Raw genomic sequence first — 27,678 nt, forward strand, 5'->3', positions numbered from 1 at the left:
GTGCAAAGAGACCTGGGTGTCATGGTACATCAGCCATTGAAGGTTGGCATGCAGGTACAGCATGCGGTTAAGAAAGCAAATGGCATGTTGGCCTTCATAGCGAGGGGATTTGAGTACAAGGGCAGGGAGGTGTTGCTACAATTGTACAGGGCCTTGGTGAGGCCACACCTGGAGTATTGTGTACAGTTTTGGTCTCCTAACCTGAGGAAGGACATTCTTGCTATTGAGGGAGTGCAGCGAAGGTTCACCAGACTGATTCCCGGGATGGCGGGACTGACCTATCAAGAAAGACTGGATCAACTGGGCTTGTATTCACTGGAGTTCAGAAGAATGAGAGGGGACCTCATAGAAACGTTTAAAATTCTGACGGGGTTAGACAGGTTAGATGCAGGAAGAATGTTCCCAATGTTGGGGAAGTCCAGAACCAGGGGACACAGTCTAAGGATAAGGGGGAAGCCATTTAGGACCGAGATGAGGAGGAATTTCTTCACCCAGAGAGTGGTGAACCTGTGGAATTCTCTACCACAGAAAGTTGTTGAGGCCAATTCACTAAATATATTCAAAAAGGAGTTAGATGAAGTCCTTACTACTAGGGGAATCAAGGGGTATGGTGAGAAAGCAGGAATGGGGTACTGAAGTTGCATGTTCAGCCATGAACTCATTGAATGGCGGTGCAGGCTAGAAGGGCCGAATGGCCTACTCCTGCACCTATTTTCTATGTTTCTATGTTTCTATGTCCTTGCTATTGAGGGAGTACAGCGAAGATTCACCAGCTTGATTCCCGGGATGGCAGGACTGACATATGAGGAGAGACTGGATCAACTGGGCTGGTATCCACTGGAGTTTAGAAGAATGAGAGGCGCTCCCATAGAAATATATAAAATTCTGACGAGATTGGACAGGTTAGAGGCGGTTAGAATGTTCCCATTGCTGTGGAATTCGAGAACCAAGGGTGACAGTGTAAGATTAAGTGGTAAGGTATTTAGGACCGAAATGAGGAGACACCTCTTCACTCTGGCATTCTCTACCGCAGAAAGTTGTTGAGGCCAGATCGTTAGATATATTCAAAACGGAGTTAGATATGGCCCTTACGGCTAAAGGGATCAAGGGGTATGGAGAGAAAGCAGGAAAGGGGTACTGAGGTTGAATGATCAGCCATGATCTTATTGAATGATGGTGCAGGCTCGAAGGGCCGAATGGCCTACTCCTGCAACTAATTTATTTGTTTCTATGTTTCTATGTTGATGCGTGTATATTTTTGGTTATTGTGTGTGTGTGTGTCTGTGTATGTCTGTCTGTATACATGTCTCTGTGTATGTGCAACTGTCTATGGAAATCATCACCATGAATTTGGTGCGTCCTGGAAATTTTAAAAAGCTTCGGGAAAATAATACGGTTGTGACCTTTGGTATCGGCTTTGTTTCAGTGGCTCCATTCTCGACTGAATCAGGAGGTTGTGTGTGTCAGTCGCACTCCTGAGACTTGAGCACGTCATCTTGGCTGACACTCAAATGCAGTGCTTGGGGAATTTTTGAAGCTGTTGACATTCGGATGAAATGTTAAATTGAAACTTCATCTGCACACTCGGGTGGATGTGAAAGGTCCCATAGCATTCTCATGGTGTCCAGTTCTATTCACAGCTCGAATATTGCTTTGACAAAACCCATGCGCATCAATTCCTCGTGGGAAAGTGGTGAATATCCCCATCTGTCACACGGGAGACCACGGTTCAATTCCCTAACGGGGAATCTGCATTTTACAAAAGGCAGAATTTTGCTTCTGTTTCTTGGTATAGATTCATATTAAAAAGTTCCAGAGCAATAGAGAGCAGCAAAAATACAGCCTCTTCCAGATTTTTAGCAAACGGTGACTTTTTCCACTATTCTGTGGCCGTCTGCTGCACAGAGATGGATGGTTGAGTTTTAACTGAGCAACATTTAAAAAGGCAGCGAGCCAGTAGTCGTGGCCCATTGGTTAAGGCCATAGACTAAAAATCCATTCGGGTTTCCCCGCATAGATTTGAATCCTGCCGACTCCGTTTCTCAACATATTTCATTCTGTTTGACAATTTAACCAGGTCCCTGCAAAACTGATTCTGAGATAGACGGAACAACGCCCCACACCTTTCAATGCCGCCGCTATTTTCTTTCTTTCATTAATCTGCAATATTCACGAGACATACGGATAGAAAATCGCAAAATTCAGCCAAAGTTGCGACAGTGATTCAGCCTGTCGAACCCTCGAGATGTCGAAGGCATCTGTGCATGTCCGTTGGTGCTTGTAAATTTTTGTGTGTGTGTCTCTGTGTCTGTCTATCTGTAAAAATGTCTATGTGTATGTGCAACTGTCTGTGGAAATCATCACCATGAATTTGGTATGTCCTGGAACTTAAAAAAAAGACTTGGGAAAGTAACATGGCTGTGAACTTTTGTCTCAGCTTTGGTTCAGTGGCAGCATTCTTGACTGAACCAGGAGTTTGTGTGTTCAAGTCGCACTCCTGAGACTTGAGCATATCATCTTGGCTAACACTCAACTGCAGCATTTGGGGAATTTTGCATTGTTGAAACTGTTGACTTTCTGATGAAATGTTAAATTGAAGCTCCGTCTGCGCACTCGGGTGGTTGTGAGAGGTCCCAGAGCATTACTCGAAAAAGAATAGGAGAGTTGCCCCCGTGTTAAAATTCCGAAAAATGTTCGGGAATGCTCCCTGAAACCCGATGTGTTTGTGTGTGTCTGTGGAGGTGGAGTTGAAGCCCAGATTCTCACATAGACAGAATCCAATCGCTGACGGCACCAGGATGGCCGAGTGGTTAAGGCTTAAGATCCAATGGGTTTATACCTGCGTGGGTACGAACCCCACTCCTGGTAATTACTTAATTAAACAGTGATTTCTCCCATTCTGCTCAGTGATAACTGATTTTCATCTGTTGCATTTTTCTGTAGCTCGGTGACAATCTGAGCAGATAATGAAATGAAATTGTGAAATGTATCCGTATCGCTCAGTCTCTGCCTCTCGCTCTGTCTTTAGAGAGCTGTATATGTATTTGTGTGTTTGAGTCTTTGTCTCTCTCAGTCTGCCTCTCTCTGATTCACTCTGTCTGTCCCTGTTTCTCTGTTTGTCTCTGTCTCTCAATCTGTCTCCTTCACACGGTATCCAGTTCTGTTCCAATGGGATTCTGTCATACTCTCTGTCTGACTATCTTGTTCTTTCCCATCATCTCTGTCTTTGCCTGTCTCTGCTCGTCCCTGTCTCTAACCTGATGAGTATTTCCATCATTTTCTGTTTTGGTCTCGATGTCTCTCTCTCTATTTTTATCTTTCTCTCTATCTGTCTCCCTCTTGTCTCTCTCCTTGTCCCTGTCTTTCTCTCACTCTTTCCCTCCCTCTCTTTATAAATCACACAAACACATCTCTGTATATGTATGTGTTTGAGTCTTTGCCTCACTCAGTCTGACCCTAACTCTCAGTCTCAAACTTTCTGTCTCTCTCTGTCTCTACCTCGCTGTCAGTTTCTCGCTGTTTTGCTGAATGTCTCTGTCTCTCAATGTGCCTGTCTCTTTCTCACGATGTCCAGTTGTGTTCCAATGGGATTCTCTCAGTCTCTGTCTGACTGTCTCACTCTTTCCCATCATCTCTGTCTATCGATGTCTCTGCCTGCCTGTCCCTCTTTGCCTGTCGCTGGTAATTCCTGTCTCTACCCTGCTGAGAATTTCCAACATTTTATTTTTATTTCTTTGTCTCTCTGTCTATCTGTCGCTCTCTCTCTCCATCTGTCTCTCTCCTTGTCACTTTCTTTATGATTGTCTTTCTCTCACTCTTTCCCTCTTTCTCTTTATAGATCACACACACAGATCTCTTTAGATGTATGTGTTTAAGAGTCTTTTTCTCACTCTGTCTGCCTCTCGTTTTCAGTCTCACACTTGCTGTCTCTCGATGTCTCGATCTCGCTGTCTGTCTCTCCCTGTTTGTCGGTTTGTCTCTGTCTCGCAATGTGTCTGTCGACTTCTCATGGTGTCCAGTTCTATTCACAGCTCGAATATTGCTTTGACAAAACCCGTGCGCATCAATTCCTCGTGGGAAAGTGGTGAATATCCCCGCCTGTCACACGGGAGACCACGGTTCAATTCCCTAACGGGGAGGCTGCATTTTACAAAAGGCAGAATTTTGCTTCTGTTTCTTGGTATAGATTCATATTAAAAAGTTCCAGGGCAATACAGAGCAGCAGAAATAGAGCAGCAAAAATACAGCCTCTTCCAGCTTTTTAGCAAACGGTGACTTTTTCACTATTCTGTGGCCGTCTGCTGCACAGAGATGGAAGGTTGAGTTTTAACTGAGTAACATTTAAAAAGGCAGCGAGCCAGTAGTCGTGGCCCATTGGTTAAGGCCAGAGACTAAAAATCCATTCGGGTTTCCCCGCATAGATTTGAATCCTGCCGACTCCGTTTCTCAGCATATTTCATTCTGTTTGACAATTTAACCAGGTCCCTGCAAAACTGATTCTGAGATAGACGGAACAACATCCCACACCTTTCAATACCGCCGCTATTTTCTTTCTTTCATTAATCTGCAATATTCACGATACATACGGATCGAAAATCGCCAAGATCAGCCAAAGTTGCGACAGTGATTCAGCCTGTCTATCGCTCGAGATGTCTCAGGCATCTGTGCATGTCTGTTGGTGCGTGCAAATTTTTGTGTGTGTGTTTCTCTGTGTCTGTCTATCTGTAAAAATGTCTATGTGTATGTGCAACTGTCTGTGGAAATCATCACCATGAATTTGGTATGTCCCGGAACTTAAAAAAAAGACTTGGGAAAGTAATATGGCTGTGAACTTTTGTCTTAGCTTTGGTTCAGTGGCAGCATTCTTGACTGAATCAGGAGTTTGTGTGTACAAGTCGCACTCCTGAGACTTGAGCATACAACCTTTGCTAACACTCAACTGCAGCATTTGGGGAATTTTGCAGTGTTGAAACTGTTGACTTTCGGATGAAATGTTAAATTGAAGCACCGGCTGCGCACTCGGGTGGTTGTGAGAGGTCTCGGAGCATTACTCGAAAAAGAATAGGAGAGTTTCCCCCGTGTCAATTTTCCCAAAAATGTTCGGAAATACTCCCTGAAACCCGATGTGTTTGTGTGTGTCTGTGGAGGTGGAGTTGAAGCCCAGATTCTCACATAGACAGAATCCAATCGCTGACGGCACCAGGATGGCCGAGTGGTTAAGGCGTTGGGCTTAAGATCCAATGGGTTTATACCTGCGTGGGTTCGAACCCCACTCCTGGTAATTACTTAATTAAAGAGTGATATCTCCCATTCTGCTCAGTGATAACTGATTTTCATCTGTTGCATTTGCATTTTTCTGCAGCTCGGTGACAATCTGAGCAGATAATTAAATGAAATTGTGAAATGTATCTGTATCGCTCAGTCTCTGCCTCTCGCTCTGTCTTCAGAGAGCTGTATATGTATTTGTGTGTTTGAATCTTTGTCTCTCTCAGTCTGATTCACTCTGTCTGTCCCAGTTTCTCTGTTTGTCTCTGTCTCTCAATCTGTCCCCTTCACACGGTATCCAGTTCTGTTCCAATGGGATTCTGTCATACTCTCTGTCTGACTGTCTCGTTCTTTCCCATCATCTATGTCTTTGCCTGTCTCTGCTCGTCTCTGTCTCTAACCTGATGAGTATTTCCATCATTTTCTGTTTTGGTCTCGAAGTCTCTCTCTCTCTATTTATCTTTCTCTCTATCTGTCTCCCTCTTTGTCTCTCTCCTTGTCCCTGTCTTTCTCTCACTCTTTCCCTCCCTCTCTTTATAAATCACACAAACACATCTCTGTATATGTATGTGTTTGAGTCTTTGCCTCACTCTGTCTGACCCTCCCTCTCAGTCTCAAACTTTCTGTCATCTCTGTCTCTACCTCGCTGTCTGTTTCTCCCTGTTTCGCTGTTTGTCTCTGTCTCTCAATGTGCCTATCTCTTTCTCACGGTGTCCAGTTGTGTTCCAATGGGATTCTCTCAGTCTCTCTGTCTGACTGTTTCACTCTTTCCCATCATCACTGTCTATCTATGTCTCTGCCTGCCTGTCTCTCTTTGCCTGTCTCTGGTAGTTACTGTCTCTAACCTGCTGAGAATTTCCAACATTTTCTTTTTATTCCTTTGTCTCTCTGTCTATCTGTCGCTCTCTCTCCATCTGTCTCTCTCATTGTCACTGTCTTTATGATTGTCTTTCTCTCAATCTTTCCGTCTTTCTCTTTATAGATCACACACACAGATCTCTTTAGATGTATGTGTTTGAGAGTCTTTTTATCACTCAGTCTGCCTCTCGTTTTCAGTCTCACACTTGCTGTCTCTCGTTGTCTCGATCTCGCTGTCTGTCTCTCCATGTTTGTCGGTTTGTCTCTGTCTCGCAATGTGTCTGTCGACTTCTCATGGTGTCCAGTTCTATTCACAGCTCGAATATTGCTTTGACAAAACCCATGCGCATCAATTCCTTGTGGGAAAGTCGTGAATATCCCCACCTGTCACACGGGAGACCACGGTTCCATTCCCTAACGGGGAAGCTGCATTTTACAAAAGGCAGAATTTTACTTCTGTTTCTTGGTATAGATTCATATTAAAAAGTTCCAGAGCAATATAGAGCAGCAAAAATACAGCCTCTTCCAGATTGTTAGCAAACGGTGACTTTTTCACTATTCTGTGGCCGTCTGCTGCACAGAGATGGAAGGTTGAGTTTTAACTGAGTAACATTTAAAAAGGCAGCGAGCCAGTAGTCGTGGCCCATTGGTTAAGGCCATAGACTAAAAATCCATTCGGGTTTCCCCGCATAGATTTGAATCCTGCCGACTCCGTTTCTCAGCATATTTCATTCTGTTTGACAATTTAACCAGGTCCCTGCAAAACTGATTCTGAGATAGACGGAACAACGTCCCACACCTTTCAATGCTGCCGCTATTTTCATTCTTTCATTCATCTGCAATATTCACGATACATACGGATCGAAAATCGCAAAGATCAGCCAAAGTTGCGACAGTGATTCAGCCTGTCTATACCTCGAGATGTCTCAGGCATCTGTGCATGTCCGTTGGAGCGTGTAAATTTTTGTGTGTGCGTCTCTGTGTCTGTCTATCTGTAAAAATGTCTATGTGTATGTGCAACTGTCTGTGGAAATCATCACCATGAATTTGGTATTTCCCGAAACTTAAAAAAAAGACTTGGGAAAGTAATATGGCTGTGAACTTTTGTCTTAGCTTTGGTTCAGTGGCAGCATCCTTGACTGAATCAGGAGTTTGTGTGTACAAGTCGCACTCCTGAGACTTGAGCATACAACCTTTGCTAACACTCAACTGCAGCATTTGGGGAATTTTGCAGTGTTGAAACTGTTGACTTTCGGATGAAATGTTAAATGGAAGCACCGGCTGTGCACTCAGGTGGTTGTGAGAGGTCCCAGAGCATTACTCGAAAAAGAATGGGAGAGTTTCCCCCGTGTCAATTTTCCGAAAAATGTTCGGAAATACTCCCTGAAACCCGATGTGTTTGTGTGTGTCTGTGGAGGTGGAGTTGAAGCCCAGATTCTCACATAGACCGAATCCAATCGCTGACGGCACCAGGATGGCCGAGTGGTTAAGGCGTTGGGCTTAAGATCCAATGGGTTTATACCCGCGTGGGTTCGAACCCCACTCCTGGTAATTACTGAATTAAACAGTGATTTCTCCCATTCTGCTCAGTGATAACTGATTTTCATCTGTTGCATTTGCATTTTTCTGTAGCTCGGTGACAATCTGAGCAGATAATTAAATGAAATTGCGAAATGTATCTGTATCGCTCAGTCTCTGCCTCTCGCTCTGTCTTTAGAGAGCTGTATATGTATTTGTGTGTTTGAGTCTTTGTCTCGCTCAGTCTGCCTCTCTCTGATTCACTCTGTCTGTCCCTGTTTCTCTGTTTGTCTCTGTCTCTCAATCTGTCTCCTTCACACGGTATCCAGTTCTGTTCCAATGGGATTCTGTCATACTCTCTGTCTGACTGTCTCGTTCTTTCCCCTCATCTATGTCTTTGCCTGTTTCTGCTCGTCCCTGTCTCTAACCTGATGAGTATTTCCATCATTTTCTGTTTTTGTCTCGATGTCTCTCTCTCTCTATTTATCTTTCTCTCTATCTGTCTCCCTCTTTGTCTCTCTCCTTGTCCCTGTCTTTCTCTCACCCTTTCCCTCCCTCTCTTTATAAATCACACAAACACATCTCTGTATATGTATGTGTTTGAGCCTTTGCCTCACTCAGTCTGACCCTAACTCTCAGTCTCAAACTTTCTGTCTCTCTCTGTCTCTACCTCGCTGTCTGTTTCTCCCTGTTTTGCTGTGTGTCTCTGTCTCTCAATGTGCCTGTCTCTTTCTCACGGTGTCCAGTTGTGTTCCAATGGGATTCTCTCAGTCTCTCTGTCTGACTGTCTCACTCTTTCCAATCATCTCTGTCTATCTATGTCTCTGCCTGCCTGTCTCTCTTTGCCTGTCGCTGGTAGTTCCTGTCTCTAGCCTGCTGAGAATTTCCAACATTTTCTTTTTATTTTATTGTCTCTCTGTCTATCTGTCGCTCTCTCTCCATCTGTCTCTCTCATTGTCACTGTCTTTATGATTGTCTTTCTCTCAATCTTTCCGTCTTTCTCTTTATAGATCACACACACAGATCTCTTTAGATGTATGTGTTTGAGAGTCTTTTTCTCACTCAGTCTGCCTCTCGTTTTCAGACTCACACTTGCTGTCTCTCGTTGTCTCGATCTCGCTGTCTGTCTCTCCCTGTTTGTCGGTTTGTCTCTGTCTCGCAATGTGTCTGTCGACTTCTCATGGTGTCCAGTTCTATTCACAGCTCGAATATTGGTTTGACAAAACCCATGCGCATCAATTCCTTGTGGGAAAGTCGTGAATATCCCCACCTGTCACACGGGAGACCACGGTTCGATTCCCTAACGGGGAAGCTGCATTTTACAAAAGGCAGAATTTTGCTTCTGTTTCTTGGTATAGATTCATATTAAAAAGTTCCAGAGCAATATAGAGCAGCAAAAATACAGCCTCTTCCAGATTTTTAGCAAACGGTGACTTTTTCACTATTCTGTGGCCGTCTGCTGCACAGAGATGGAAGGTTGAGTTTTAAATGAGTAACATTTAAAAAGGCAGCGAGCCAGTAGTCGTGGCCCATTGGTTAAGGCCATAGACTAAAAATCCATTCGGGTTTCCCCGCATAGATTTGAATCCTGCCGACTCCGTTTCTCAGCATATTTCATTCTGTTTGACAATTTAACCAGGTCCCTGCAAAACTGATTCTAAGATAGACGGAACAACGTCCCACACCTTTCAATGCTGCCGCTATTTTCATTCTTTCATTAATCTGCAATATTCACGATACATACGGATCGAAAATCGCAAAGATCAGCCAAAGTTGCGACAGTGATTCAGCCTGTCTATACCTCGAGATGTCTCAGGCATCTGTGCATGTCTGTTGGAGCGTGTAAATTTTTGTGTGTGCGTCTCTGTGTCTGTCTATCTGTAAAAATGTCTATGTGTATGTGCAACTGTCTGTGGAAATCATCATCATGAATTTGGTATGTCCCGAAACTTAAAAAAAAGACTTGGGAAAGTAATATGGCTGTGAACTTTTGTCTTAGCTTTGGTTCAGTGGCAGCATCCTTGACTGAATCAGGAGTTTGTGTGTACAAGTCGCACTCCTGAGACTTGAGCATACAACCTTTGCTAACACTCAACTGCAGCATTTGGGGAATTTTGCAGTGTTGAAACTGTTGACTTTCGGATGAAATGTTAAATGGAAGCACCGGCTGCGCACTCGGGTGGTTGTGAGAGGTCCCAGAGCATTACTCGAAAAACAATAGGAGAGTTTCCCCCGTGTCAATTTTCCGAAAAATGTTCGGAAATACTCCCTGAAACCCGATGTGTTTGTGTGTGTCTGTGGAGGTGGAGTTGAAGCCCAGATTCTCAAATAGACAGAATCCAATCGCTGACAGCACCAGGATGGCCCAGTGGTTAAGGCGTTGGGCTTAAGATCCAATGGGTTTATACCTGCGTGGGTTCGAACCCGACTCCTGGTGATTACTTAATTAAACAGTGATATCTCCCATTCTGCTCAGTGATAACTGATTTTCATCTGTTGCATTTGCATTTTTCTGTTGCTCGGTGAAAATCTGAGCAGATAATTAAATGAAATTGAGAAATGTATCTGTATCGCTCAGTCTCTGCCTCTCGCTCTGTCTTCAGAGAGCTGTATATGTATTTGTGTGTTTGAGTCTTTGTCTCTCTCAGTCTGATTCACTCTGTCTGTCCCTGTTTCTCTGTTTGTCTCTGTCTCTCAATCTGTCTCCTTCACACGGTATCCAGTTCTGTTCCAATGGGATTCTGTCATACTCTCTGTCTGACTGTCTCGTTCTTTCCCATCATCTATGTCTTTGCCTGTCTCTGCTCGTCCCTGTCTCTAACCTGATGAGTATTTCCATCATTTTCTGTTTTTGTCTCGATTTCTCTCTCTCTCTATTTATCTTTCTCTCTATCTGTCTCCCTCTTGTCTCTCTCCTTGTCCCTGTCTTTCTCTCACTCTTTCCCTCCCTCTCTTTATAAATCACACAAACACATCTCTGTATATGTATGTGTTTGAGTCTTTGCCTCACTCAGTCTGACCCTCCCTCTCAGTCTCAAACTTTCTGTCATCTCTGTCTCTACCTCGCTGTCTGTTTCTCCCTGTTTCGCTGTTTGTCTCTGTCTCTCAATGTGCCTGTCTCTTTCTCACGGTGTCCAGTTGTGTTCCAATGGGATTCTCTCAGTCTCTCTGTCTGACTGTTTCACTCTTTCCCATCATCACTGTCTATCTATGTCTCTGCCTGCCTGTCTCTCTTTGCCTGTCGCTGGTAGTTCCTGTCTCTAACCTGATAAGTATTTCCATCATTTTCTGCTTTTGTCTCTATCTCTCTCTCTCTATCTGTATCTCTCCTTGTCACTGTATTTATCATTGTCTTTCTCTCATTCTATCCCTCTCTCTCTTAATCGATCACACACACAGACCTCTTTAGATGTATGTGTTTGAGAGTCTTTTTATCACTCAGTCTGCCTCTCCTTCTCAGTCTCACACTTTCTGTCTGTCTTTCCCTGTTTGTCGGTTTGCCTCTGTCTCTCAATGTGTCTGTCGACTTTTCATGGTGACCAGTTCTGTTCACAACTCGATTCCTGCTCTGACAGAACTGATGCTCGTCAGTTTCTCGTTTGTTAGTGGTGAGTATCCCCGCCTGTCATGAGGAGTCCGGGGATCAATTCACCGACGGGGAGGCAGTTGTTTCAAAATGTTGAATTTTACTTCTGTTTCTTGGAAGAGATTCATATTAAAAAGTTCTAGAGCAATATAGAACTGTAAAAATACAGGTAGAGGAGATTGCCTCTTCCTGATTTTGAGCAAACGGAGACTTTTTCATGATTCTTTGGCCGTCTGCTGCACAGAGATGGATGACTGAGTTGTTTCTGCGTAACGTTCAAGCAGGCAGAAATGCATTAGTCGTGGCCGAGTGGTTAAGGCGATGAATTCGAAATCCATTGAGTTTTCTCCATGCAGGTTCGAATCCTGCAGACTTCGATGCCCAGCATTTTTCATTGCATTTCACAATTTAACCATGTCTCTACAAAACTGATCCTGAGATAGGTGGAATAACATCCCACACCTTTCAACACTGACAGCTCTTTCTGATTTTTATTAATCTGCAATATTAAAGATACATACGGACAGAAAAACGCAAAAAGCTGTCAAAGTTTCTACAGTGATTCAGACTGCCTATCCTTCTATATGTCTAAGGCATCGGTGCATCTCCGTTGGTGCGTGTAACTGTCTGTGGAAATCACCACCATGAATTTGGTATGTCCTGGAACTTATAAAAAAGAATTGGGAAAAATAATACTGTTGTGAACTTTGGTATCGGCTTTGTTGCAGTGGCAGCAGTCTCGACTGAATCAGGAGTTTGTGTGTTCAATTCCCACTCCTGAGACTTAAGCATATAATCTTGGCTAACACTCTAGTGCAGCACTTGGGGAATTTTGCATTGTTGAAGCTGTTGAAGTTCGGATGAAATGTTAAATTGAAGCTCCGTCTGCACCCTCGTATGGATGTGAAACATCCCAGAGCATTACTCGAAAAAGAATAGGAGAGTTGCCCCCGTGTCAATATTACTAAAAATGTTCGTAAATGCTCACTGAAAAACGATGTGTATGTGTGTGTCTGTGGGAGTGGGGTTGAATCCAGATTCTCGCAGAGACAGAATCCAGATTGTGACAGGACCAGGATGGCCGCGTGGTTAAGGCGGTGGCTTTAAAATTAAATGGACTTTTCCCGCGTGGGTTTGTACCCCACTCCTGGTATCTCTTTAATTTAACACGATTTCCTCCCATTCCGATCAGTGATACCGGATTTTCATCTGTTGAATCTGCAATTTTCTGTACCTATGTGACACTCTGAGCCGATAATGAAATGAAATTGTGAAATGTATCTGTGTCGCTCGGTCTCTGCCTCTCTCTCTCTTTCGAGAGCTGTGTATGCGTTTGTATGTTTGAGTCTTTGTCTCAATCTATCTGTCCCTGTTTCTCGATTTGTCTCTGTCTCTCAATCTGTCTCTTTCTCACGGTGTCCACGTCTGTCCCAATGGGATTCTCTCAGACTCTTTGTCTGACTGGCTCTCTCTTTCCCATCATTTCTGTCTGACCATGTCTTTGCCTGCCTCTGTTCGTCCCTGTCTCTAACCTGATAAGTATTTCCATCATTTTCAGTTTTTGTCTCTATCTCTCTCTCGCTATCTGTCTCTCTCCTTGTCACTGTCTTTATCATTGTCTTTCTCTCACTCTTTCCCTCTCTCTCTTTATAAATCACACACACACATCTCTGTATATGTTTGTATTTGAGTCTTTTTCTCACTCAGTCTGCCTCAGACTCATACTTCCTGTCTCTCGTTGTCTCTATCTCGTTGTCTGTCTCTCCCTGTTTGTCGGTTTGTCTCTGTCTCTCAATATGTCGGTCGGCTTCTCATGGTGTCCAGTTCTGTTCACATCTCGATTCCAGGTCTGACAGAGCCACGATCTGTCAGTTCCTCGTTAGTATAGTGGTGAGTATCCCTGCCTGTTATGCAGGAGACTGAGGTTCAATTCGCCGACGAGGAGGCAGTTGTTTCAAATATACAAAGTTTTACTTTTGTTTCTTGGTATCGACTCATGTTAAAAAGTTCCAGAGTAATATAGAACATTACAAATACAGCAAGATCAGATTGCTACTTCCAGATTTTTAGCAAACGGAGACTGTTTCAGGATTCTGTGGCCGTATGCTGCACAGAAATGGATGACTGAGTTTTAGCTGAGTAACATTTAAAGAGGCAGCGGACCAGTGGTTGTGGCCGAGTGGTTAAGACGATGGACTGAAAATCCATTGGGGTTTCCCCGTGCAGATTTGATTCCGGCCGACTGCGTTTCTCAGCATATTTCATTCTGTTTGATAATTTAACCAAGTTCATGCAAAACTGATTCTGAGATAGATGGAACAAAAGCCAGCCAAAGTAGCGACAGTGAACCTGCCTGTCTATCCATCTATTTGTATAAGTTCTCTGTCTATATCTTGATCTGGGTGTTATGGTACATCAGTCATTGAAAGTTGGCACGCAGGTGCAGCAGGCGGTGAAGCAGGCAAATGGCATGTTCGCCTTCATAGCTGGGTGATTTGAGTGTAGGAGCAGGGAGGTCTGACTGCAGTTGTACAGAGCCTTGGTGGGGTCACACCTGGAATATTGTGTGGAATTTTTTGAGGATGTTTCCAGTAGAGTGGACAAGGGAGAACCAGTTGATGTGGTATATTTGGACTTTCAGAAGGCTTTCGACAAGGTCCCTCACAAGAGATTAATGTGCAAAGTTAAAGCACATGGGATTGGGGGTAGTGTGCTGACATGGATTGAGAACTGGTTGTCAGACAGGAAGCAAAGAGTAGGAGTAAATGGGGACTTTTCAGAATGGCAGGCAGTGACTAATGGGGTACCGCAAGGTTCTGTGCTGGGGCCCCAGCTGTTTACACATTAATGATTTAGACGAGGGGATTAAATGTAGTATCTCCAAATTTGCGGAAGACACTAAGTTGGGTGGCAGTGTGAGCTGCAAGGAGGATTCTATGAGGCTGCAGAGCGACTTGGATAGGTTAGGTGAGTGGGAAAATGCATGGCAGATGAAGTATAATGTGGATAAATGTGAGGTTATCCACTTTGGTGGTAAAAACAGAGAGACAGACTATTATCTGAATGGTGACAGATTAGGAAAAGGGCAGGTGCAAAGAGACCTGGGTGTCATGGTACATCAGCCATTGAAGGTTGGCATGCAGGTACAGCATGCGGTTAAGAAAGCAAATGGCATGTTGGCCTTCATAGCGAGGGGATTTGAGTACAAGGGCAGGGAGGTGTTGCTACAATTGTACAGGGCCTTGGTGAGGCCACACCTGGAGTATTGTGTACAGTTTTGGTCTCCTAACCTGAGGAAGGACATTCTTGCTATTGAGGGAGTGCAGCGAAGGTTCACCAGACTGATTCCCGGGATGGCGGGACTGACCTATCAAGAAAGACTGGATCAACTGGGCTTGTATTCACTGGAGTTCAGAAGAATGAGAGGGGACCTCATAGAAACGTTTAAAATTCTGACGGGGTTAGACAGGTTAGATGCAGGAAGAATGTTCCCAATGTTGGGGAAGTCCAGAACCAGGGGACACAGTCTAAGGATAAGGGGGAAGCCATTTAGGACCGAGATGAGGAGGAATTTCTTCACCCAGAGAGTGGTGAACCTGTGGAATTCTCTACCACAGAAAGTTGTTGAGGCCAATTCACTAAATATATTCAAAAAGGAGTTAGATGAAGTCCTTACTACTAGGGGAATCAAGGGGTATGGTGAGAAAGCAGGAATGGGGTACTGAAGTTTATTGTTCAGCCATGAACTCATTGAATGGCGGTGCAGGCTAGAAGGCCCGAATGGCCTACTCCTGCACCTATTTTCTATGTTTCTATGTTTCTATGTCCTTGCTATTGAGGGAGTACAGCGAAGATTCACCAGCTTGATTCCCGGGATGGCAGGACTGACATATGAGGAGAGACTGGATCAACTGGGCTGGCATCCACTGGAGTTTAGAAGAATGAGAGGCGCTCCCATAGAAATATATAAAATTCTGACGAGATTGGACAGGTTAGAGGCGGTTAGAATGTTCCCATTGCTGTGGAATTCGAGAACCAAGGGTGACAGTGTAAGATTAAGTGGTAAGGTATTTAGGACCGAAATGAGGAGACACCTCTTCACTCTGGCATTCTCTACCGCAGAAAGTTGTTGAGGCCAGATCGTTAGATATATTCAAAACGGAGTTAGATATGGCCCTTACGGCTAAAGGGATCAAGGGGTATGGAGAGAAAGCAGGAAAGGGGTACTGAGGTTGAATGATCAGCCATGATCTTATTGAATGATGGTGCAGGCTCGAAGGGCCGAATGGCCTACTCCTGCAACTAATTTATTTGTTTCTATGTTTCTATGTTGATGCGTGTATATTTTTGGTTATTGTGTGTGTGTGTGTCTGTGTATGTCTGTCTGTATACATGTCTCTGTGTATGTGCAACTGTCTATGGAAATCATCACCATGAATTTGGTGCGTCCTGGAAATTTTAAAAAGCTTCGGGAAAATAATACGGTTGTGACCTTTGGTATCGGCTTTGTTTCAGTGGCTCCATTCTCGACTGAATCAGGAGGTTGTGTGTGTCAGTCGCACTCCTGAGACTTGAGCACGTCATCTTGGCTGACACTCAAATGCAGTGCTTGGGGAATTTTTGAAGCTGTTGACATTCGGATGAAATGTTAAATTGAAACTTCATCTGCACCCTCGGGTGGATGTGAAAGGTCCCATAGCCTTCTCATGGTGTCCAGTTCTATTCACAGCTCGAATATTGCTTTGACAAAACCCATGCGCATCAATTCCTCGTGGGAAAGTGGTGAATATCCCCATCTGTCACACGGGAGACCACGGTTCAATTCCCTAACGGGGAATCTGCATTTTACAAAAGGCAGAATTTTGCTTCTGTTTCTTGGTATAGATTCATATTAAAAAGTTCCAGAGCAATAGAGAGCAGCAAAAATACAGCCTCTTCCAGATTTTTAGCAAACGGTGACTTTTTCCACTATTCTGTGGCCGTCTGCTGCACAGAGATGGATGGTTGAGTTTTAACTGAGCAACATTTAAAAAGGCAGCGAGCCAGTAGTCGTGGCCCATTGGTTAAGGCCATAGACTAAAAATCCATTCGGGTTTCCCCGCATAGATTTGAATCCTGCCGACTCCGTTTCTCAACATATTTCATTCTGTTTGACAATTTAACCAGGTCCCTGCAAAACTGATTCTGAGATAGACGGAACAACGCCCCACACCTTTCAATGCCGCCGCTATTTTCTTTCTTTCATTAATCTGCAATATTCACGAGACATACGGATAGAAAATCGCAAAATTCAGCCAAAGTTGCGACAGTGATTCAGCCTGTCGAACCCTCGAGATGTCGAAGGCATCTGTGCATGTCCGTTGGTGCTTGTAAATTTTTGTGTGTGTGTCTCTGTGTCTGTCTATCTGTAAAAATGTCTATGTGTATGTGCAACTGTCTGTGGAAATCATCACCATGAATTTGGTATGTCCTGGAACTTAAAGAAAAGACTTGGGAAAGTAACATGGCTGTGAACTTTTGTCTCAGCTTTGGTTCAGTGGCAGCATTCTTGACTGAACCAGGAGTTTGTGTGTTCAAGTCGCACTCCTGAGACTTGAGCATATCATCTTGGCTAACACTCAACTGCAGCATTTGGGGAATTTTGCATTGTTGAAACTGTTGACTTTGTGATGAAATGTTAAATTGAAGCTCCGTCTGCGCACTCGGGTGGTTGTGAGTGGTCCCAGAGCATTACTCGAAAAAGAATAGGAGAGTTGCCCCCGTGTTAAAATTCCGAAAAATGTTCGGGAATGCTCCCTGAAACCCGATGTGTTTGTGTGTGTCTGTGGAGGTGGAGTTGAAGCCCAGATTCTCACATAGACAGAATCCAATCGCTAACGGCACCAGGATGGCCGAGTGGTTAAGGCTTAAGATCCAATGGGTTTATACCTGCGTGGGTACGAACCCCACTCCTGGTAATTACTTACTTAAACAGTGATTTCTCCCATTCTGCTCAGTGATAACTGATTTTCATCTGTTGCATTTTTCTGTAGCTCGGTGACAATCTGAGCAGATAATGAAATGAAATTGTGAAATGTATCCGTATCGCTCAGTCTCTGCCTCTCGCTCTGTCTTTAGAGAGCTGTATATGTGTTTGTGTGTTTGAGTCTTTGTCTCTCTCAGTCTGCCTCTCTCTGATTCACTCTGTCTGTCCCTGTTTCTCTGTTTGTCTCTGTCTCTCAATCTGTCTCCTTCACACGGTATCCAGTTCTGTTCCAATGGGATTCTGTCATACTCTCTGTCTGACTATCTTGTTCTTTCCCATCATCTCTGTCTTTGCCTGTCTCTGCTCGTCCCTGTCTCTAACCTGATGAGTATTTCCATCATTTTCTGTTTTGGTCTCGATGTATCTCTCTCTATTTTTATCTTTCTCTCTATCTGTCTCCCTCTTGTCTCTCTCCTTGTCCCTGTCTTTCTCTCACTCTTTCCCTCCCTCTCTTTATAAATCACACAAACACATCTCTGTATATGTATGTGTTTGAGTCTTTGCCTCACTCAGTCTGACCCTAACTCTCAGTCTCAAACTTTCTGTCTCTCTCTGTCTCTACCTCGCTGTCAGTTTCTCGCTGTTTTGCTGAATGTCTCTGTCTCTCAATGTGCCTGTCTCTTTCTCACGATGTCCAGTTGTGTTCCAATGGGATTCTCTCAGTCTCTGTCTGACTGTCTCACTCTTTCCCATCATCTCTGTCTATCGATGTCTCTGCCTGCCTGTCCCTCTTTGCCTGTCGCTGGTAATTCCTGTCTCTACCCTGCTGAGAATTTCCAACATTTTCTTTTTATTTCTTTGTCTCTCTGTCTATCTGTCGCTCTCTCTCTCCATCTGTCTCTCTCCTTGTCACTTTCTTTATGATTGTCTTTCTCTCACTCTTTCCCTCTTTCTCTTTATAGATCACACACACAGATCTCTTTAGATGTATGTGTTTAAGAGTCTTTTTCTCACTCTGTCTGCCTCTCGTTTTCAGTCTCACACTTGCTGTCTCTCGATGTCTCGATCTCGCTGTCTGTCTCTCCCTGTTTGTCGGTTTGTCTCTGTCTCGCAATGTGTCTGTCGACTTCTCATGGTGTCCAGTTCTATTCACAGCTCGAATATTGCTTTGACAAAACCCGTGCGCATCAATTCCTCGTGGGAAAGTGGTGAATATCCCCGCCTGTCACACGGGAGACCACGGTTCAATTCCCTAACGGGGAGGCTGCATTTTACAAAAGGCAGAATTTTGCTTCTGTTTCTTGGTATAGATTCATATTAAAAAGTTCCAGGGCAATACAGAGCAGCAGAAATAGAGCAGCAAAAATACAGCCTCTTCCAGCTTTTTAGCAAACGGTGACTTTTTCACTATTCTGTGGCCGTCTGCTGCACAGAGATGGAAGGTTGAGTTTTAACTGAGTAACATTTAAAAAGGCAGCGAGCCAGTAGTCGTGGCCCATTGGTTAAGGCCAGAGACTAAAAATCCATTCGGGTTTCCCCGCATAGATTTGAATCCTGCCGACTCCGTTTCTCAGCATATTTCATTCTGTTTGACAATTTAACCAGGTCCCTGCAAAACTGATTCTGAGATAGACGGAACAACATCCCACACCTTTCAATACCGCCGCTATTTTCTTTCTTTCATTAATCTGCAATATTCACGATACATACGGATCGAAAATCGCCAAGATCAGCCAAAGTTGCGACAGTGATTCAGCCTGTCTATCGCTCGAGATGTCTCAGGCATCTGTGCATGTCTGTTGGTGCGTGCAAATTTTTGTGTGTATGTTTCTCTGTGTCTGTCTATCTGTAAAAATGTCTATGTGTATGTGCAACTGTCTGTGGAAATCATCACCATGAATTTGGTATGTCCCGGAACTTAAAAAAAAGACTTGGGAAAGTAATATGGCTGTGAACTTTTGTCTTAGCTTTGGTTCAGTGGCAGCATTCTTGACTGAATCAGGAGTTTGTGTGTACAAGTCGCACTCCTGAGACTTGAGCATACAACCTTTGCTAACACTCAACTGCAGCATTTGGGGAATTTTGCAGTGTTGAAACTGTTGACTTTCGGATGAAATGTTAAATTGAAGCACCGGCTGCGCACTCGGGTGGTTGTGAGAGGTCTCGGAGCATTACTCGAAAAAGAATAGGAGAGTTTCCCCCGTGTCAATTTTCCCAAAAATGTTCGGAAATACTCCCTGAAACCCGATGTGTTTGTGTGTGTCTGTGGAGGTGGAGTTGAAGCCCAGATTCTCACATAGACAGAATCCAATCGCTGACGGCACCAGGATGGCCGAGTGGTTAAGGCGTTGGGCTTAAGATCCAATGGGTTTATACCTGCGTGGGTTCGAACCCCACTCCTGGTAATTACTTAATTAAAGAGTGATATCTCCCATTCTGCTCAGTGATAACTGATTTTCATCTGTTGCATTTGCATTTTTCTGCAGCTCGGTGACAATCTGAGCAGATAATTAAATGAAATTGTGAAATGTATCTGTATCGCTCAGTCTCTGCCTCTCGCTCTGTCTTCAGAGAGCTGTATATGTATTTGTGTGTTTGAATCTTTGTCTCTCTCAGTCTGATTCACTCTGTCTGTCCCAGTTTCTCTGTTTGTCTCTGTCTCTCAATCTGTCCCCTTCACACGGTATCCAGTTCTGTTCCAATGGGATTCTGTCATACTCTCTGTCTGACTGTCTCGTTCTTTCCCATCATCTATGTCTTTGCCTGTCTCTGCTCGTCTCTGTCTCTAACCTGATGAGTATTTCCATCATTTTCTGTTTTGGTCTCGATGTCTCTCTCTCTCTATTTATCTTTCTCTCTATCTGTCTCCCTCTTTGTCTCTCTCCTTGTCCCTGTCTTTCTCTCACTCTTTCCCTCCCTCTCTTTATAAATCACACAAACACATCTCTGTATATGTATGTGTTTGAGTCTTTGCCTCACTCAGTCTGACCCTCCCTCTCAGTCTCAAACTTTCTGTCATCTCTGTCTCTACCTCGCTGTCTGTTTCTCCCTGTTTCGCTGTTTGTCTCTGTCTCTCAATGTGCCTGTCTCTTTCTCACGGTGTCCAGTTGTGTTCCAATGGGATTCTCTCAGTCTCTCTGTCTGACTGTTTCACTCTTTCCCATCATCACTGTCTATCTATGTCTCTGCCTGCCTGTCTCTCTTTGCCTGTCGCTGGTAGTTCCTGTCTCTAACCTGCTGAGAATTTCCAACATTTTCTTTTTATTTCTTTGTCTCTCTGTCTATTTGTCGCTCTCTCTCCATCTGTCTCTCTCATTGTCACTGTCTTTATGATTGTCTTTCTCTCAATCTTTCCGTCTTTCTCTTTATAGATCACACACACAGATCTCTTTAGATGTATGTGTTTGAGAGTCTTTTTATCACTCAGTCTGCCTCTCGTTTTCAGTCTCACACTTGCTGTCTCTCGTTGTCTCGATCTCGCTGTCTGTCTCTCCATATTTGTCGGTTTGTCTCTGTCTCGCAATGTGTCTGTCGACTTCTCATGGTGTCCAGTTCTATTCACAGCTCGAATATTGCTTTGACAAAACCCATGCGCATCAATTCCTTGTGGGAAGGTCGTGAATATCCCCACCTGTCACACGGGAGACCACGGTTCCATTCCCTAACGGGGAAGCTGCATTTTACAAAAGGCAGAATTTTGCTTCTGTTTCTTGGTATAGATTCATATTAAAAAGTTCCAGAGCAATATAGAGCAGCAAAAATACAGCCTCTTCCAGATTGTTAGCAAACGGTGACTTTTTCACTATTCTGTGGCCGTCTGCTGCACAGAGATGGAAGGTTGAGTTTTAACTGAGTAACATTTAAAAAGGCAGCGAGCCAGTAGTCGTGGCCCATTGGTTAAGGCCATAGACTAAAAATCCATTCGGGTTTCCCCGCATAGATTTGAATCCTGCCGACTCCGTTTCTCAGCATATTTCATTCTGTTTGACAATTTAACCAGGTCCCTGCAAAACTGATTCTGAGATAGACGGAACAACGTCCCACACCTTTCAATGCTGCCGCTATTTTCATTCTTTCATTCATCTGCAATATTCACGATACATACGGATCGAAAATCGCAAAGATCAGCCAAAGTTGCGACAGTGATTCAGCCTGTCTATACCTCGAGATGTCTCAGGCATCTGTGCATGTCCGTTGGAGCGTGTAAATTTTTGTGTGTGCGTCTCTGTGTCTGTCTATCTCTAAAAATGTCTATGTGTATGTGCAACTGTCTGTGGAAAATCATCACCATGAATTTGGTAATTCCCGAAACTTAAAAAAAAGACTTGGGAAAGTAATATGGCTGTGAACTTTTGTCTTAGCTTTGGTTCAGTGGCAGCATCCTTGACTGAATCAGGAGTTTGTGTGTACAAGTCGCACTCCTGAGACTTGAGCATACAACCTTTGCTAACACTCAACTGCAGCATTTGGGGAATTTTGCAGTGTTGAAACTGTTGACTTTCGGATGAAATGTTAAATGGAAGCACCGGCTGTGCACTCAGGTGGTTGTGAGAGGTCCCAGAGCATTACTCGAAAAAGAATGGGAGAGTTTCCCCCGTGTCAATTTTCCGAAAAATGTTCGGAAATACTCCCTGAAACCCGATGTGTTTGTGTGTGTCTGTGGAGGTGGAGTTGAAGCCCAGATTCTCACATAGACCGAATCCAATCGCTGACGGCACCAGGATGGCCGAGTGGTTAAGGCGTTGAGCTTAAGATCCAATGGGTTTATACCCGCGTGGGTTCGAACCCCACTCCTGGTAATTACTGAATTAAACAGTGATTTCTCCCATTCTGCTCAGTGATAACTGATTTTCATCTGTTGCATTTGCATTTTTCTGTAGCTCGGTGACAATCTGAGCAGATAATTAAATGAAATTGCGAAATGTATCTGTATCGCTCAGTCTCTGCCTCTCGCTCTGTCTTTAGAGAGCTGTATATGTTTTTGTGTGTTTGAGTCTTTGTCTCGCTCAGTCTGCCTCTCTCTGATTCACTCTGTCTGTCCCTGTTTCTCTGTTTGTCTCTGTCTCTCAATCTGTCTCCTTCACACGGTATCCAGTTATGTTCCAATGGGATTCTGTCGTACTCTCTGTCTGACTGTCTCGTTCTTTCCCATCATCTATGTCTTTGCCTGTTTCTGCTCGTCCCTGTCTCTAACCTGATGAGTATTTCCATCATTTTCTGTTTTTGTCTCGATGTCTCTCTCTCTCTATTTATCTTTCTCTCTATCTGTCTCCCTCTTTGTCTCTCTCCTTGTCCCTGTCTTTCTCTCACCCTTTCCCTCCCTCTCTTTATAAATCACACAAACACATCTCTGTATATGTATGTGTTTGAGCCTTTGCCTCACTCAGTCTGACCCTAACTCTCAGTCTCAAACTTTCTGTCTCTCTCTGTCTCTACCTCGCTGTCTGTTTCTCCCTGTTTTGCTGTGTGTCTCTGTCTCTCAATGTGCCTGTCTCTTTCTCACGGTGTCCAGTTGTGTTCCAATGGGATTCTCTCAGTCTCTCTGTCTGACTGTCTCACTCTTTCCAATCATCTCTGTCTATCTATGTCTCTGCCTGCCTGTCTCTCTTTGCCTGTCGCTGGTAGTTCCTGTCTCTAACCTGCTGAGAATTTCCAACATTTTCTTTTTATTTTATTGTCTCTCTGTCTATCTGTCGCTCTCTCTCCATCTGTCTCTCTCATTGTCACTGTCTTTATGATTGTCTTTCTCTCAATCTTTCCGTCTTTCTCTTTATAGATCACACACACAGATCTCTTTAGATGTATGTGTTTGAGAGTCTTTTTCTCACTCAGTCTGCCTCTCGTTTTCAGACTCACACTTGCTGTCTCTCGTTGTCTCGATCTCGCTGTCTGTCTCTCCCTGTTTTTCGGTTTGTCTCTGTCTCGCAATGTGTCTGTCGACTTCTCATGGTGTCCAGTTCTATTCACAGCTCGAATATTGGTTTGACAAAACCCATGCGCATCAATTCCTTGTGGGAAAGTCGTGAATATCCCCACCTGTCACACGGGAGACCACGGTTCGATTCCCTAACGGGGAACCTGCATTTTACAAAAGGCAGAATTTTGCTTCTGTTTCTTGGTATAGATTCATATTAAAAAGTTCCAGAGCAATATAGAGCAGCAAAAATACAGCCTCTTCCAGATTTTTAGCAAACGGTGACTTTTTCACTATTCTGTGGCCGTCTGCTGCACAGAGATGGAAGGTTGAGTTTTAAATGAGTAACATTTAAAAAGGCAGCGAGCCAGTAGTCGTGGCCCATTGGTTAAGGCCATAGACTAAAAATCCATTCGGGTTTCCCCGCATAGATTTGAATCCTGCCGACTCCGTTTCTCAGCATATTTCATTCTGTTTGACAATTTAACCAGGTCCCTGCAAAACTGATTCTAAGATAGACGGAACAACGTCCCACACCTTTCAATGCTGCCGCTATTTTCATTCTTTCATTAATCTGCAATATTCACGATACATACGGATCGAAAATCGCAAAGATCAGCCAAAGTTGCGACAGTGATTCAGCCTGTCTATACCTCGAGATGTCTCAGGCATCTGTGCATGTCCGTTGGAGCGTGTAAATTTTTGTGTGTGCGTCTCTGTGTCTGTCTATCTGTAAAAATGTCTATGTGTATGTGCAACTGTCTGTGGAAATCATCATCATGAATTTGGTATGTCCCGAAACTTAAAAAAAAGACTTGGGAAAGTAATATGGCTGTGAACTTTTGTCTTAGCTTTGGTTCAGTGGCAGCATCCTTGACTGAATCAGGAGTTTGTGTGTACAAGTCGCACTCCTGAGACTTGAGCATACAACCTTTGCTAACACTCAACTGCAGCATTTGGGGAATTTTGCAGTGTTGAAACTGTTGACTTTCGGATGAAATGTTAAATGGAAGCACCGGCTGCGCACTCGGGTGGTTGTGAGAGGTCCCAGAGCATTACTCGAAAAACAATAGGAGAGTTTCCCCCGTGTCAATTTTCCGAAAAATGTTCGGAAATACTCCCTGAAACCCGATGTGTTTGTGTGTGTCTGTGGAGGTGGAGTTGAAGCCCAGATTCTCAAATAGACAGAATCCAATCGCTGACAGCACCAGGATGGCCCAGTGGTTAAGGCGTTGGGCTTAAGATCCAATGGGTTTATACCTGCGTGGGTTCGAACCCGACTCCTGGTGATTACTTAATTAAACAGTGATATCTCCCATTCTGCTCAGTGATAACTGATTTTCATCTGTTGCATTTGCATTTTTCTGTTGCTCGGTGAAAATCTGAGCAGATAATTAAATGAAATTGAGAAATGTATCTGTATCGCTCAGTCTCTGCCTCTCGCTCTGTCTTCAGAGAGCTGTATATGTATTTGTGTGTTTGAGTCTTTGTCTCTCTCAGTCTGATTCACTCTGTCTGTCCCTGTTTCTCTGTTTGTCTCTGTCTCTCAATCTGTCTCCTTCACACGGTATCCAGTTCTGTTCCAATGGGATTCTGTCATACTCTCTGTCTGACTGTCTCGTTCTTTCCCATCATCTATGTCTTTGCCTGTCTCTGCTCGTCCCTGTCTCTAACCTGATGAGTATTTCCATCATTTTCTGTTTTTGTCTCGATGTCTCTCTCTCTCTATTTATCTTTCTCTCTATCTGTCTCCCTCTTTGTCTCTCTCCTTGTCCCTGTCTTTCTCTCACTCTTTCCCTCCCTCTCTTTATAAATCACACAAACACATCTCTGTATATGTATGTGTTTGAGTTTTGCCTCACTCAGTCTGACCCTAACTCTCAGTCTCAAACTTTCTGTCTCTCTCTGTCTCTACCTCGCTGTCTGTTTCTCCCTGTTTTGCTGTTTGTCTCTGTCTCTCAATGTGCCTGTCTCTTTCTCACGGTGTCCAGTTGTATTCCAATGGGATTCTCTCAGTCTCTCTGTCTGACTGTCTCACTCTTTCCAATCATCTCTGTCTATCTATGTCTCTGCCTGCCTGTCTCTCTTTGCCTGTCGCTGGTAGTTCCTGTCTCTCACCTGCTGGGAATTTCCAACATTTTCTGTTTATTTCTTTGTCTCTCTGTCTATCTGTCGCTCCCTCTCCATCTGTCTCTCTCCTTGTCACTTTCTTTACGATTGTCTTTCTCTCACTCTTTCCCTCTTTCTCTTTATAGATCACACACACAGATCTCTTTAGATGTATGTGTTTGAGAGTCTTTTTCTCACTCAGTCTGCCTCTCGTTTTCAGTCTCACACTTGCTGTCTCTCGTTGTCTCCATCTCGCTGTCTGTCTCTTCCTGTTTGTCGCTTTGTCTCTGTCTCGCAATGTGTCTGTCGACTTCTCATGGTGTCCAGTTCTATTCACAGCTCGAATATTGCTTTGACAAAACCTATACGCATCAATTCCTCGTGGGAAAGTGGTGAATATCGCCGCCTGTCACATGGGAGACCACGGTTCAATTCTCTAACGGGGAGGCTGCATTTTGCAAAAGGCAGAATTTTGCTTCTGTTTCTTGGTATAGATTCATATTAAAAAGTTCCAGGGCAATATAGAGCAGCATAAATACAGCTTCTTCCAAATTTTTAGCAAACGGTGACTTTTTCACTATTCTGTGGCCGTCTGCTGCACAGAGATGGATGGTTGAGTTTTAACTGTGTAACATTGAAAAAGGCTGCGAGCCAGTCGTCGTGGCCCATTGGTTAAGGCCATCGACTAAAAATCCATTCGGGTTTCCCCGCATAGATTTGAATCCTGCCGACTGCGTTTCTCAGCATATTTCATTCTGTTTGACCAGGTCCCTGAAAAACTGATTGTGAGATAGACGGAACATCGTCCCACACCTTTCAATGCCGCCGCTATTTTCTTTCTTTCATTAATCTGCAATATTCACGATACATACGGATAGAAAATCGCAAAAATCAGCCAAAGTTGCGAAAGTGATTCAGCCTGTCTATCCCTCGAGATGTCTAAGGCATCTGTGCATGTCCGTTGGTGCGTGTAAATTTGTGTGTGTGTGTGTCTGTGTCTGTCTATCTGTAAAAATGTCTATGTGTTTGTGCAACTGTCTGTGGAAATCATCACCATGAATTTGGTATGTCCTGCATCTTAAAAAAAAAATTGGGGAAAGTAATATGGCTGTGAACTTTTGTCTCAGCTTTGGTTCAGTGGCAGCATTCTTGACTGAATCAGGAGTTTGTTTGTTCAAGTCGCACTCCTGAGACTTGAGCATGTAATCTTGGCTAACACTCAACTGCAGCACTTGGGGAATTTTGCATTGTTGAAACTGTTGACTTTCGGATGAAATGTTAAATTGAAGCTCCGTCTGCACTCGGGTGGTTGTGAGAGGTCCCAGAGCATTACTCGAAAAAGAATAGGAGAGTTGCCCCCGTGTCAATATTCCGAAAAAAGTTCGGAAATGCTCCCTGAAGCCCGATGTGTTTGTGTGTGTCTGTGGAGGTGGAGTTGAAGCCCAGATTCTCACATAGACAGAATCCAATCGCTGATGGCACCAGGATGGCCGAGTGGTTAAGGCGTTGGGCTTAAGATCCAATGGGTTTATACCCGCGTGGGTTCGAACCCCACTCCTGGTAGTTACTTAATTAAATAGCGATTTCTCCCATCCTGATCAGTGATAAATGATTTTCATCTGTGGCATTTGCATTTTTCTGTAGCTTGGTGACAATCTGAGCAGATAATGAAATTAAATTGTGAACTGTATCTGTATCGCTCAGTCTCTGCCTCTCGCTCTCTCTTTCGAGAGCTGAATATGTATTTGTGTGTTTGAGTCTTTGTCTCTCTCAGTCTGCCTCTCTCTGATTCACTCTGTCTGTCCCTGTTTCTCTGTTTGTCTCTGTCTCTCAATCTGTCTCCTTCACACGCTACCCAGTTCTGTTCCAATGGGATTCTGTCATATTCTCTGTCTGACTGTCTCGTTCTTTCCCATCATCTATGTCTGTCCATGTCTTTGCCTGTCTCTGCTCGTCCCTGTCTCTAACCTTATGAATATTTCCATCATTTTCTGTTTTTGTCTCGATGTCTCTCTCTCTATTTATCTTTCTCTCTATCTGTCTCCCTCTTTGTCTCTCTACTTGTCCCTGTCTTTCTCTCACTCTTTCCCTCTTTCTCTTTATAAATCACACAAACACATCTCTGTATATGTATGTGTTTGAGTCTTTGCCTCACTCAGTCTGACTCTCCCTCTCAGTCTCAAACTTTCTGTCTCTCTCTGTCTCTACCTCGCTGTCTGTTTCTCCCTGTTTCGCTGTTTGTCTCTGTCTCTCAATGTGCCTGTCTCTTTCTCACGGTGTCCAGTTGTGTTCCAATGGGATTCTCTCAGTCTCTCTGTCTGACTGTCTCACTCTTTCCCATCATCTCTGTCTATCCATGTCTCTGCCTGCCTGTCTCTCTTTGCCTGTCGCTGGTAGTTCCTGTCTCTAACCTGCTTAGAATTTCCAACATTTTATTTTTATATCTTTGTCTCTCTGTCTATC

General features: G+C 43.9%; 7 non-coding genes across 7 annotated transcripts; all 7 read left to right on the forward strand.

Annotated features, from left to right (window-relative positions):
- Positions 1-5,198: 5,198 nt before the first annotated feature.
- Positions 5,199-5,281, forward strand: trnal-uaa (transfer RNA leucine (anticodon UAA)). The gene has a single exon. It is a non-coding gene; the product is annotated as a tRNA-Leu (tRNA).
- Positions 5,282-7,591: 2,310 nt separating this feature from the next.
- trnal-uaa (transfer RNA leucine (anticodon UAA)) lies at positions 7,592-7,674 on the forward strand. The gene has a single exon. It is a non-coding gene; the product is annotated as a tRNA-Leu (tRNA).
- Positions 7,675-9,995: 2,321 nt separating this feature from the next.
- On the forward strand, positions 9,996-10,078 carry trnal-uaa (transfer RNA leucine (anticodon UAA)). The gene has a single exon. It is a non-coding gene; the product is annotated as a tRNA-Leu (tRNA).
- A 9,436-nt stretch (positions 10,079-19,514) lies between these two features.
- Positions 19,515-19,597, forward strand: trnal-uaa (transfer RNA leucine (anticodon UAA)). The gene has a single exon. It is a non-coding gene; the product is annotated as a tRNA-Leu (tRNA).
- A 2,311-nt stretch (positions 19,598-21,908) lies between these two features.
- Positions 21,909-21,991, forward strand: trnal-uaa (transfer RNA leucine (anticodon UAA)). Its single transcript has one exon. It is a non-coding gene; the product is annotated as a tRNA-Leu (tRNA).
- A 2,321-nt stretch (positions 21,992-24,312) lies between these two features.
- trnal-uaa (transfer RNA leucine (anticodon UAA)) lies at positions 24,313-24,395 on the forward strand. Its single transcript has one exon. It is a non-coding gene; the product is annotated as a tRNA-Leu (tRNA).
- A 2,300-nt stretch (positions 24,396-26,695) lies between these two features.
- Positions 26,696-26,778, forward strand: trnal-uaa (transfer RNA leucine (anticodon UAA)). The gene has a single exon. It is a non-coding gene; the product is annotated as a tRNA-Leu (tRNA).
- Positions 26,779-27,678: the final 900 nt, after the last annotated feature.

The sequence above is a fragment of the Pristiophorus japonicus genome, unplaced genomic scaffold, assembly GCF_044704955.1.
Source record: "Pristiophorus japonicus isolate sPriJap1 unplaced genomic scaffold, sPriJap1.hap1 HAP1_SCAFFOLD_517, whole genome shotgun sequence".
Lineage (NCBI taxonomy): Eukaryota > Metazoa > Chordata > Chondrichthyes > Pristiophoridae > Pristiophorus > Pristiophorus japonicus.